Source organism: Oenanthe melanoleuca, chromosome 7, assembly GCF_029582105.1.
Source record: "Oenanthe melanoleuca isolate GR-GAL-2019-014 chromosome 7, OMel1.0, whole genome shotgun sequence".
Classification (NCBI taxonomy): Eukaryota; Metazoa; Chordata; class Aves; order Passeriformes; family Muscicapidae; genus Oenanthe; species Oenanthe melanoleuca.
Genome location: NC_079341.1, coordinates 2237103 through 2250678, shown reverse-complemented (window position 1 = coordinate 2250678; position 13576 = coordinate 2237103). Strand labels below are relative to the sequence as shown.

The 13576-nt window shown below is 45.4% G+C and overlaps 1 protein-coding gene and 1 long non-coding RNA gene across 2 annotated transcripts in view; one reads left to right on the top strand and one right to left on the bottom strand.

Moving 5' to 3' along the window:
* Positions 1-13576, top strand: part of IQCA1 (IQ motif containing with AAA domain 1) — a 96212-nt gene that overhangs the window by 32993 nt on the left and 49643 nt on the right. The gene's annotated exons all lie outside the window — the stretch shown is intronic.
* Positions 1153-13576, bottom strand: part of LOC130255769 (uncharacterized) — a 47043-nt gene continuing 34619 nt past the window's right edge. The window contains exons 2-3 of the long non-coding RNA XR_008840984.1: positions 5834-5993; positions 1153-1183 (exon numbers count right to left, since the gene is read on the bottom strand). This is a non-coding gene — a long non-coding RNA (uncharacterized LOC130255769). The remainder of the gene's footprint in view (positions 1184-5833; positions 5994-13576) is intronic.

The following is a 13576-nucleotide window of genomic DNA, read 5'->3' as shown; positions in this document are numbered from 1 at the left end:
GCAGATGAATGGAGAGAGAGATTTTTGCCCTGAAACCCCACAGAACCGGGGAAGTGTTCATTTGTGTCAGGCACTGCCCGTATCGCCTTTCACACTCCACTTTGCTTCCTCACAAATCCACTCTGCTTTTTATGGAGGCAGTGGTGAAGCTGCCAGGCAATCCATCAGCAGTGAAGCCTGGCCAACAGGACAGAGAGGGATGGCACCTCAGCAGTGCCAGCAGCAGCACCCCCTCCTCTGCTTCCGAGGAATCGCGGCTCCGAATCCATCCAGCCTCGCGCTGCTCTCCATTCCCATCTGGCTCACCTCAACCTGCCAGCAGTGCATGGACTGCAGCCTCCACACAATATGGCAGCCACTCATGGAACAGATGATGGGGAAATTGCTTAAAAACCAGGTTTGGTTCCATGAGCCACTCCAGCAGATAGTTGTCCAGGAGCAAGTGCCAGCCTGAAGATCCTTGGAACACAACCAGAGACATCAGCAGCCCCTTGATCACAGGCCTCCTTCCCTAATGCCCTGTTAGTCTGGAAAAAACATTCCCTTCTCCTCTGCCACTCCTGCAGGGGCATTCCTGATGTAGGAACCTACCCAAAAAATGCCTCTTTGGTATTTAGCACCTGATACTCAGCACAGACAGGAGCTGCTACCCCACAAGAGCCATCTGTAGATGGGTGAAGAACCATTCTCTTTTCACCTGATGAAAATTGTCATTACTTGCTTTCCCTGTCATCATTAAAGCATTGTCACACACTCACAAACCACTTGCAGGTGACATTCCACTCAGGAGCAGAAGATACTAGCTGGGAGCAGCTGGGAGCTCATGGTAAAAGTCAGGATATGGGCATAAATAAGTGGTTGTCTGCTAATTCCACCAGATGAAGAGGAGCTGAACTAAATTAGAAGGAGATCTATACCTGCACCATATTTTCTCCTGTCCTCACCTGGAGTTGAATATATCTTTACCTGCCCTCTTGCACTTTGTGCAGTTTACACAAACCAAATTCTTCTGGGAATAGCACAAAACAAGGAGATTCTCCTTCTGAATTCCTGTGCAGGGTTGTGTCTCTTATCCAAATCTTCTGGTTTTCCTCAGGAGAGTGAAGACAAGCTCTGAATTATGGAAATGAAACTCTGAAAGAGGATGGCACAGCCTGGGATGCCCTCTGCCCAAACACTTGGTCTTCCTGCAAAAGTAAAGAAACACTGTTAGAAGAGGCAGTGTCTGGAGGGTTTTTCTATCAGTAGTTTCACCTCTGTTTTCTGACAGAGCCAGCAATGCCAGGTTTTGCCAAGGCATAGTCTCTATCCCAACAATCAGTGCTGGTGCAGAGTGCTCTCTGAGTGCCTCTCTCCCCTGCCGAAAGGCATTTCTGCAGGGACAGCTTCCATTTAACATCCTTCTCCATGAACACAGCTCAGCCTGCTCCCAGATGCTGGGAGTTTCAGAATCCAGCAAAGCCTGTCTGGGACCCAGCATAAATATCCTGGCAGGCAGAGCATGCTGAGCTCCTCACTGCAAGCAGCCATGGCAGTGACTTAGAGTACATCTGTGAGAACTGAAATCCTGCCTTTGGGCTCCCGGCTGAGACAACCTCCAGGACTGATTAATTAACATAATTAGGAGCTGTAAACATTAATGGGTAATGTTCAAGCCTTTCCTAACACGTTCTTAAAGGCTTCCACTGAGCAGTTATCTGTTGACTAATTTTGGCAGGCATCTTTAGGGCTGGAGGGAGCAAGGGAATGGAATGCAAATGCACCACTGGCTCAGGGGAGGAGTGAACCAAAGCAAATAACCCACCGGGTTCCTTTAATAGAGGCAAAATAAGTTATCAGAAACAAGAGAATTGTTTGTTTATGATGGGGGAGAGTGGAGCCAACAGCTCTGCAACCTGTTTTCCCATCAATTGGAATCAACTACTTAACCTGAAAGCTATTTAAAACAAAACAACAACAAAAAACACCTTCAGGCCTTTCTTGCTTATAGGAACACCAGGCTGTCATCTTTTTAGAAGTGTGAACCCCTGTAATTCCAAAGGAGGGACAGCTGTTATGAAGTCCACCTGCAGTTAATCTACTTTACTGGGTGTCCATGGATTTACAGGAGGCAGGGGACACCTCTGGAAGCTTCTGTGCAGTGGCAGAAGTTGCCTCCTCCAGTGCAAGCTCAGAATTTACGAGTGTGCTGACATTAATGGAGGCAGCACCATGGCTTTGGGGGGCACCAGCAGGATTCATCTATTTCCCACACACAGATAAATCTTGGTGGCAGGTATCTGAAACAGCAAGGCCACTTGAACCCTGGTGTCACACCTCCAGAGGGGCATTGATAAGATCACCAATTCTGCTTTCTAAATCACCACAAACTCCAAAATGTGTTGTCTTTCCAGTCTGACACTTCGATTTATGATTGCCACCTCTGTGCAGTGATTGAAAACACGTGCTAAGGGCCCTTTGCAATCCTGGATTTTGCTCATTCAACTTCCCAAATTTCTAAGGAATTAAAAGAAGATTTTTAAAACATCACAGGTGCAAATTGAGCTCCCCAAGGGGTTTTCAACATAGCAAGTCATGCTCCTGAACTCTTGATTTAATCACTTAGTGTCCCAATGCTGCACATAAGCACATCTTCACCAGCTTTCCAAACACTGATTCCTTTCCAGATAGACACTCAGGTATCTCAGATCACAAAGTCCTTAGGGACCTTCCCTGACTGATCTCTCCTTTCCCTGAGACGTTCTGAATGCATGGAAAGGAGGGTCATATCCTGATGTTATTTAATTGTCCTCATTCTAAGCAGACTCCCACTGACTTCCAAGGGGATTCATAGAATAAGACATTGTTGGTTTTGAGCCTTTTTTAAGGCTGTTACAGCCAGGCAGAATCACAGAGCCTTTTCTCCAAGCACTTCACCAATGCAAAATCAGGGAAAAAACATTTCAGTTCCGTGGCACTTAGGGCTTTCTGTCTGTGATGGAGTTTTTCCTCAGCATCTTTTGCAGGAATGCTCAGAACTTGAAGCATTTGTGAGCTGATATTCACCTCTCCATCAGGCAGGATTTGCACTGCACACCTCTCACCACACTTGCACATAAGTTATGCAGAAGCAACATCAAAATCTCATTCAGATCTCAACAGCCTCACATCAGCAAAGCCACAATGAGCTTCTACAGACCAGGCTCTCCTCCTCCACTTTTCTTCTCAACCTGCTTGCTCCCAAATCACTTTTCCCAAAAAGGCTTTGCCTTTTCCCCACCCCATTCCTGCCCCAGTTTCTGTCTCTGTAGTTTTCAGCTGTAGACCAAAGGCAAGATTGTCCTCAGCCTGTGTGGATTTTTACAGGGATAGCAGAGACATTTCTGTTCCAAAAGGCACAAGGACCAAAGAGAAAGATAAAACTCCTTGTTCTAAATCCTGTGAGCAAAAGGATGGGTCCAATTAGACATTTTCATTTATTTTGGATAATTATTATGCCTTTAACTATACTGATCCATTCTTATAGACCTGCCCATCCAGACCACTGCTCTGTAGGATAACTCCAGGCTTCCCAATTTTTGATTTGTAGTACTCTAGAAGCAAAACTGTCCATTTCAACAAATTGAGGCTAGATTCCCTTTTTTACCTTCTTCAAATGGCTGCAAGTGGCCCACAGATACCCACAGTCCACTGACCTTGAGGCTGAGAATTAAAGCTCCTAAAAATATTCCCTCCTTTATACATCCAAAAGTCTGGAATCAGCTAAAGTAAATAGCATTAGTCTGAGCTGGCCCATTTGCACACATGAAAAATAAAATCTGGTAACTAATTAGTTCATTTTCCTAAAGCACTTCATACCCATCTCCATAATAGTTAGGAATTAAAAGTCTGAAAATGCAAAGTGCTCCCGACCTAATGCAGCAACCCCCCCACTCCCCACTGAGATTCCCAAGGACACTTCCCAAACATTAGGTTTATTTGTTGTCATAGATACTCCCACAGACACAAACATCAGTGGCACCAAGGGACTCACACTTGCCAGCAGCTTTTTAGAATACAGCTCTACATGTCTGAAAGGCAGGATTGGTCTTTTTTTTTTCTGGAAAGTCCTGCAGGCTGTGCCCATTCAGTGGGTGTGTTAAATTGCTGTCCTGCTTTATTCCTATCTCAAGCAGAGTCCTGACAGAGCAGGCTGGGTTTCTGAAGGCAGGAACAGAGCAGTAGGGTGTTTAGAACTGGTAACTGGGGCCTGATGTTCACCTTGGAGCTGGTTTCTTTTTTAGGAATTCAGCTAGATACCTACTAGGCTTGGCCCAGGGGAGCCTGCTCTGCCATCTGATCTGTTCTTGGTTTAACCAGCAGAGCGTGGCCCTAATCAATGAGAAAGAAAGAAAGAAGGGAATGAATCCCAAGGGGAAGGGGAAGAGACCCAGCCCAGCTATTATTTCACTCCACTGTGACAGGGAGAGGTGTCTTCTCCAGCAAGTTAATACAGAGCAGGAGGAAGAACCAATTTTCCCCACTTCCCCATTTCCAACAAGCAAAGATCTGCTGGGATACAGAAACGAGAAACAGACAAAGAAAAAAGAGCCAGGAGTCCCACTGGTGCCTGGTAGAAGCACTGAAGAGCCAGTGGCTGGCAGAGGAGAGGTGTTTAATGGATATTCTGGGAAGAGAAAGACGAAGGAAAAGCTCAGAACTAGGAAGAATAAAAACGAAAGCAAAGCACAGAGCAGTGGCTCCCAAGCTACAGCCCTTGCTCCACAGATGGATCTCTTTGGAGAAGCAAGCAGAGGAGGTGGAAAAGACATTTTCAGCCTTGGCTCTGTAGAATGCAAAGAAGAAAGGAGGCAAGTGGGGCAAAAAAGAGCCGTGGTATAGATTGACACAAGCAGAGCAAAGGGATAGCAGAAGCAGTCACGAGGAGCTGGAGAGGCAGAATCAGAAGAGAAGGTATGAAAGAGGCATAAAACTGGAGAAAAAAACCCCTATGAGTTACCATTTTGATAAATAGGCACAGTTAGGACCAAAGACTGACAGAAAATATGAAGTGTTTCCAAGGCAAAGACAAAAAAGCAGTTCCCAAATGTCTGTGGCAGCAACTTCAGGTGAATATTTTAAAAAACACTTGATTGCCAAGAGGCCAAATTTGACTTGGAGAAGATGAAGGAATCAAGTTATAGCTGGGAATGTGGCTGTGGATGACAGCCTGTTACTCTTTCTCCCAAGAGAAATTTAATTCTGAAATCTGGTTGTTTCCCTGTTTTCACTGGCAGGGGGGTTTTCCAAGTTTGCACCCTGGGGACCACAGCAGTGGAATGTCTGATGGAATATAAGGCTGATTCAGGGCACTGTGGCTCCAGTGTGCCAACAGGATTATTTAGCAGGCTGCTGACAAGTTCCTCAAGTGCTGAATTCCAAGTGAATTCCACACCCAGGAGGCTTGCACCATCTAGCAGAGAAAATGCCAGGGTTACACTGCAGATTGAAGGAGGAGGAGATGAGGGGGAAGGACACAGGCAACAGGGGCAGGTTGTCCCCTGAACCTCAAGTTCTCCATGGTGGAATAGCTGGAACAGGCTCTAGGTGACAGCAGAACACTGACTTCAATCCCAGGGCTGGGAAATATGGCAGGGACACCTGAGACTTTTTTTTCTTTTTAAATTTTATTATTTCCCTCAAGAGCACCAGGCTGCTCCTTTATTAGGTGGGCAGTGTGAGCTGGTGAGCACCTAGGGAAGCTCTTCCCAGGACAAAATTCACATTAATGCCACTCTATCCAAATCATGTACTCCTGTACAGATTCAAGGCTGGAAAGGCTTGATGACAGTATTTCTGTGGGCAGAGCAAGAACTTGCCTGAAACCTGAGTCACATCCATTCCTTCCAGAGCCAATGTGTTTCAGTTTTACTGGGAATTTCAGTGTGGGGGAGATTAGTCAGACTCCAGCAAGCAGGTTGTTTTTATTATCCAGGTCAGAGTCCAGGGCTTTTAAGTCATGCTGCATTTCAGTCCTGTGCAGAGACAACAGAAATTCTAATTATTTTTAGTCATTTACTCTAAAAACACTCAGCTGTTATGGTGTGTGTGCTGTGGCAGACAGCCTTAGGATCATCCTAGGCTGAATAAAGGACATTTAATAGGATATAAGGGAGTTTAGGTGGTGCTTCTCAGGGGCTACTTGTACAAAATAACTGTATCAACAGTAATAATAACTAAATCAGTAAGACCTTGTGCCTAATACAAATGTGTTTGAATTTCCCCATCCCTGGAAGTGTTCAAGGCCAGGGCTTGGAACAACCTGGGATAGGGGAAGGTGTCCCTGCCAGGGATGGAATGAGATGAATTTTAAGGTCCCTCCAACCCTTGATTCCATGGCTTGAGCAAAGGGTGTAGAACCATAAAAGAGCTGGTTCAGTATTTCCTGAGACATTTATGGAATAGCAGGAATCTGCCTGGCCCTGAAATCTGTTCAAGTACTCCCCTGTCTCTTCCCAGAGCCCCTTACTGACTCAGTAATCCTTTGGTGGCTTGGAAAGGAAGTTTACTCTCTTGCTTTGTGTTCCCCATCACACAGGGAAAAGAACTCTTCCCAGATTTCTTTTTTTTTTTTTTTTGGAAAGCATCTCTGATCCAGCAAGGCTGCAGTCTGTGTAGCTGCAGGAGTGCTCCAAGTATTCCAAGTCAAAACACAATTGTTCCAAGGGAGCGAATTCCAGAACCGTGCCCTGTGCTTACGTGTGCTTCCCATCATGGGCTCAGCTCTCAGGGGGTAACTCTGCCCAAAATATCCCTCCACCTCCATCCCCTCCTGGGAACCACATCAACACGTGGCTTTGTTCCTGTCTGTGGCAAGGCTGGCAGTTTGGGAAGCCTGGGAATGAGTGGGAGTGAAGGTGGGAGAGGCAGATTGCTGCTCTCCCACGTGTGTGCCTGCATTCCCTTCCTGTCCCAGCCAAATCTTCCCATCCTTTGCCTCAGGGAGCTCTTCTATCCTGCATTAAGGCCATTCCAGTCAGCTGATCCTCTGGAGAGGCAGTCACATCTCCAGGCCTGGAAAACAGCACAAAAGAGCCCTAAGATTGAGCAAAGCTGCCCTGCAGGGCTCTCCTGCCAACTGCACTTCCCACCCCACCTTGCCTGCTCCACCAGGTAATTTGGGGAAATTTGGGCTCTCTGCTTCTTCCAAGAGCAGGCTCCAGCTCAAATTCCCAGAAAACATCCCTTATATCCCTGGTTCTCCAGCCTCTTTGCCACATTGCCAGCAGCTCTCAGCAGCACCAACCCCATCTACCAAAGAAATTATTTAAAAACACATTATTAAGTCATCATTTAAATTAACAATAATAAAAAAGCTGCACTTTGTGCTTACTTTTGATTAAATCTGAGTGTATCCTGCTGAGTAATGTGCAGAGGGATTCAGTCATTTGGAGAGGCAAAAGGTATTCAGCCCTATCAGTCTGCACAATTCCAGCCAATTTTGGGAGACTATACATCATGCACCAGAGCCACACTAAACACATACAGGACTAGAACACTCCAGTTTTTTCTCTCCCAAAACTAAAAAGGTGAGAGTTAAGGAACTTGGCATCTCCAGGCATTACAGTGTATTTCTTGGACTGCAGAGATGACTGGGGTTTTGAGCTAAAACTCCTGATAAATGGCTGCTCTTAATACCATGCCTGGCTTAGAGCTGAGCTCATCTGGAATGTTTCTCCTTGTCTTTTCCCACACATTTTTAATGCCAAACTAGAGGTTCCAAATTATTTTTCTTTCTAGTGAGCTCTTTGGTTATTAGCATTTGACCAGGAGTGTAATCAACTCTAATTTTATAGATGGATTCTGCAACATTCTCACTTTTCCCCTGGTTTTACACTCTGTGTACACCTGATGGGGGATTTATTCCAGTAAGGCTGCACAAGCCAATTGGGATGAACATGGGAAAATCAAGCACTGTGACTGCTTTCATCTGCATGAAATTGCCTCAGTTTTATCATTAAATAGTTCATTTATGCTTTCACATAAAGCACAGGGAACCAGATCTCTTGAAGTGGACAAGGCACTGGGGATCCTGGTGGACAAGAAGCTGTCCCTGAGCCAAGAGTGTTCCCTAGGGGACAAGAAGGTCCTGGGGTGCATCTGGAAGAGCATTCCCAGCAGGTCAGAGGGGGATTCTGCCCCTCTGCTCAGCCCTGGGAGGCACATCTGGAATGCTGTGTCCAGTTCTGGGCTCCTCAGGACAAGAGAGACAGGAGGGGGTCCAGAGGAGGCTGCAGAGGTGATGAAGGGATTGGAGCATCTCTGAGGAGAAAAGGCTGAGGGAGCTGGGGCTCCTCAAGAGGAGACACAGCTGAGAGGGGACCTCTGTAATGTGAATAAATATCCAAAGGGTGCTGCCAGAGTACAGACCAGGCTCTGCTCCATGAGGCCCAGCAATGGGACATGAGGGACAAGCAGAAACTGATGGCCAGGAGTTCCACCTGAACAGAGGCAGAACTTCTTCCCTGTGCAGTGACCAGAGTGGGTGTGGAGTCTCCCTCACTGGGGATATTCCAGAGCTGTCCTGACACAATCCTGTGCTCTGGGATGACCCTGCTGGAGCAGGGAGGTTGGACCAAACCCTCTGTGGTCCCTTTTAACCTGACCCATTTTGAGATTCTGAGCAGTGAAAGAGTCTGGTTACATTCTTAAAAACTTTTTCAGCTTTTCCTTTCCCATTGATGTCTTCCTGCTGCATCACAAGTGCTTCTCAAGGCAGTTCAGTCTTAGCTGCAAATAGTGTTTTAAATGAATTCTCAAGCCACTGTCCCAAGCAGTAGCCTGATGAACCTGGTTGCACTCTGTCCTTTAGAAGCTCCTCAGGTTAAATCATGGTCAGGCAGCAGGTCAGGGCACAGTGATCCATGAGTGGGACACAGTGGCTGAAGAGCATTTTAACTCAGGGAGGCCAAAAATGAGTGATGCCAGCCTGGGCTGAATTTCTGCACTGATTTCACAGGTGTAAGGAATAGAGCTACTGAAATGTGTCTGATGCCATCTTTGATCCCATCTTGGATCCATCCATCTTCATCACACTGGAAAAATTACATCAATGAAAATCACCATATTACTCCTACATGTTCTACTGTCTATTCTAGTATTGAAAAAAGGGTGGATCCAAGCTTCTCTGCTCATTCCAGGCTCCCATTCCCAATTTTCCAGGCAGATATAAAGGGTGTCCATGCTGCACAGCACACGCAGGGAGGCTGACATGCCAAGGGCACTACACTAACTTCAGTGTTAAGTGATGGGCCATGGCAAAGCAGTATAAAGCAGCCAGGTTAGAGCCTTCTTCCCCTCCTGGAGAGATGCATTTTGGTCCACCTTGACTTCTAAGAAGCAAAAACAATTGCTAGAATTTCTCATAAACAAATCCCATAAAACAAAATGCTCTCTTATACTCCATTTCACTCCAAATCCCAAAGAAAATTGTGATGTTGGAGGGCAAGTTATTTCTTTTGGCTGGCCTTGCTAGAAAAAAATGGCATGCTTTATTTTCCTCTTTACAGGATTCATATTGTGTTAATAAAGTACTCTTGATTCCCTCTGGCTGACTCTGCAGGAAAACTATTCTTGCAAAGCTTCTAGTCTGGGTTAAAGTAATCTTGCTTAAAACTGCCCATAATTGTTTCAGTCTCTTAAGTTTAAGCACTGGAAATTCTGCCAAATTTGAGCCAGGATTGGGTGTTCTGTGCTGGCAGGATAAGCTGACCAAAGGTAAGGAATTCACTAAAGGCAGGAGGAATTTGACCTGGCGTTTCTTTGAGCCAGCTTCTGTATTTCTGACCTTGCTGTGAAGAGAATGGAGAGACATGAGAAAATCAAACCAGATGAGAGTTTATTGGGAGTGCTCGTTATCCCATCAGCCAAGCCCCCAGCCCTGGAGCAGTCCCTGGGAGCAGCTCTGCCTCCCCAGCAGGGCTCTCACCCTGCTCTCTGCATTCCTCGAAAGGCTGGAGACAGGCAGCAGGAAGCTGACTCTGGAAACCAGCCTGGGGACAGCCAGACTGGGAAAAGGGGGAGCAGCCCTTCATCCTTGGAGACAGTCCCTGGGGGAATGCAGCTCTGGTAAACACAGGCATCAACAGCTCCACAAGAGAAGGAAATGCACTCAAGGAACTTCAGACCGAGAAAGTCAAGCATGGGGGCAGTGCTGATGTCAGTTTTCCCTCCAGGGGCAGGGATGGGACATCCAGGTGTCCTCAGATCCATCAGGAGATGCTTTCAGCGTTATTCCACACCTTGCAGCTCTGCCTGAGGCTGTTCTGCACTGCAGGAGTCAAGCCAAAACCCCTAAATTACCTTCCAGGGATCTGCATTCCAGTCCCTTTAACCTTCCCATTTCCGTGCTGTGGTGGGTACATTTAGTGTCCTCTAGGTTTGTCTGAGCCTTCAGCACAGCTTAGCTGGTATCAGCTCTTGCTAAGCAGTTCAGTTTTATCAGCCAGGATCTGATTTCTCCCAATCCTCAGTTAATTCAAATGTGAGCTCTGAGAAAACTTTGGGCAACATTTTTTCAGTGTGTGGAGAGATACGCAAAACCAGAGCACCGGAACATTTCATACTGTCAATATTACAAATTTTTTCTTCTGATTGTAGCAGGTTTTCATTTAACTTAAGCTAATATTGGAAGAATAAGTCACTTTGGTTTTCCTTGGCATTATTCATGCCCAAGCTGCCTTTTATTCCCATTCAAAAGCCTAGGAGTAATTTGCAGTGCTACCACCCATGCCTCCAATTATCTCAAGGAGAAAAACCTATTGCCATTTTAAACCAGGAGTGATTTATCAGAATTTTGAAGGGAAAAACAAAATTAAAAAACTTTTTCCCTCGTGGTTTTTACAGCAGGAATCAGGATAACCAGGAGTCCTGGCAGAGACTTCCAGCCTACCTGAAGGGGAACAGAGATTCCCATTTTTCCATCCCACTAATTACTTATTGCTATCCCTGAAAGACCAGAAGAATCCTTGGAAAGGTAATACCTTTGTGACAAAGCAGAACAGACTCTTTTGCTGTAAGAGCTCAAGCAGCTTATGAACAACTGCACTGGGTCAGCCAAAGGTCTACCTTTCCTGGCCAGTAACACCACATGTAATAAAACTATCAGGGAGAATTACCACATTCCTCATTTAGGTCTGTCCCCTCCAACAACTGTTCCCAACTATTACTTGGCTTTGAAGTTCCCTTCTCCCATTTCAGATCTGAGGCAGGCACTGGGGACCCAAAAGACCATTCTAATTATGATAGTTACTATAATAAAGGATATCACCTTTCCCCACAAACCTTGCATCCTCATTCCTCCATGGGAATGCTTTTCCTTGCACATTGTTGGCCTCACAACACTTGATCTTCAATTTTCAAAGCTGAATATTTATGCAGAACAATAAAGTTTCTGATCCTCCAATTACCCTCCACTGAAATGCTTCCATGCATAACAACCACACGTACAAGCAAACACTGGGAGGATCAGGACCTGAGATAAAACATCAGCTGTAATGTGTCTGTGTCCAAACTCATTAAAGATGATAAGAAGCCCGTGGAAATCAATCTTGCTTTATGAGTAATTCTGTATTTGCCCAGGTTATTTTTTCTGGAAGTGATTTTCAAAGAGCTAAAGAGAGCACACACTCAAAGGGAAAAAAAAGCACCACAGCAAAGACACCTAAAATAAACCAGCACTGCTATTTAAGCAGTCTGAGAGAATCCATATCAGGTGGGATTACAGAAATAGGCAAGAACTGCAAAACTGATGAGGGTTTTATTTCTTTAAAGAGCTCCCCAGTCTTTGTTTGTGTCCCTTTTCTGCACAGAACACCCCTGTGTCCCTCTTCTCAGAGCTTGCACCATCATTCATGCCTCCTCTTGTGCACACAGCCCACATCCTTTCTTCCCCTGAGAAGAGCTAAACACTCTTGTTCCTCCAAAGAACAATTTATTTTTCCTGACAAGGCCTTTTATGCAATTAGCTGGAGAAGCCATAGCCAAAAAGAAAGAATAACACAAGTAAAACCATGCCAGAGAACAGAGTAGGTAGGAACTTGTTGAGTCTATTACCAGACAAAATGTTTAAATCAGTGGTGGGTTCTCATAAATCAAAAGCCATATTTAGCCCTAACTATAACCATGCCTGAGCAATGTGGAATAGAGAGAAAACACTTAAAAATTTTTTAAGCTCTTGAAACGAGGAAGGGAGGAAGCAGCAGATGAGACAAGCACAATGCAGGGTCATCTCCCAGACAAAGAATTTATTTTACAGGTGAGAATGGAGGTGCCACAGCATTCAGGGCTGAGCAGAGCCTGCCAATCACACTGACTTGTGTCTGGTGGTGATTTGGAAACATTACAGAACCATTTGAACCTAGTTAAAAGTTGGACATTTATGTGGGGTTTGTGCTGTACAAATATTGAGCCCAGAAGAGCCAGAACTCTTTGCTACAGATCTGAGACAAAAGGATTTGCACTGCAGACCATAAAAGATCATTCTTTTTCAATTACACTTGACAGGTCTGAGTTATTGTAAGAGGAATAGGTTTGGAGCAGTAACAGTGAACCAGAGAACATAATGTAATTTGAGAAACAGCACAAAAACCTCATCACATCCTTTTCTTTTTCAGCTGGGAGTGCAAGATCATATCTTTTCACCCCTCCATCCTTGTTCATCCCTTTACTCTTCCACTTGAGCTGCTTTGATTCAGATTTAGGGCTCCCATTTATCCCAATTAGATGGCTTTTCTCTAAAGCTGCTTTCCAAACCCATGCTCTGCTTCCGTTGACAGGATTTCACTGCTTTCCAGAAAAGTAATGGATTTCTCACACACCACGATTTCTAAGGGTCCCTTCTTCAACAGCATCCTCCTCAGCACAGAAACCCTGAGTTGTGTTAAAGCAGTGGCTCTGGTCCAAAGAAGGATCTTTTTGCCTGCTGTGAACTCCAGCACTCCTCATTTCATTTGCAGCAGTGCAAGCACAGCTCCCAAGCAGAGGCTGGGAAAAGGGAACAGGTCACCCCATGCTCAGCTCCTGCCTGCAGGCTTTGGGCTCCTGAGGCTGTAAGAGCTCCCCAGGATGCTGCTGGGGTTTGTGGCACAAGGAGGAGGATTCTTCCCTACCCTGGCCTTCCTTCTCACCTTATTTACTTCTGTCCAGCCACTGATTTTATAAACTTCATTTGTTCCTTTAGGCAATTGGTTTTACTAGAACTGCATCCTCCCTAAGAAATCCGGGACAATTTGCTTCTGCTTTTGCTTGGAGTGCTTAACACATTGTCAGTGCTCCCACTGAAGCAATCACGCTGAAAATAAGAGTTGCTTCTTCCAGTTCTGGCATTTACACATTTTTATGAGACGCTGGAAATGTACAATTGGGTTTTTTTTTTCCCCTTGCAAATGCTGAGACAGTAATAAGTAACAGATTCACAGAGCTCTGACTCGGATCTAGGTGTCTCTGACATGTACCATGTCTTTCAAATATATTACACACTCTAATGCTCCTGTTATCAAGAGCTTAAGCTTTTTACGTGCTACTCTCCCCATCAACAGTGGGACCAGGGAGGATTCCC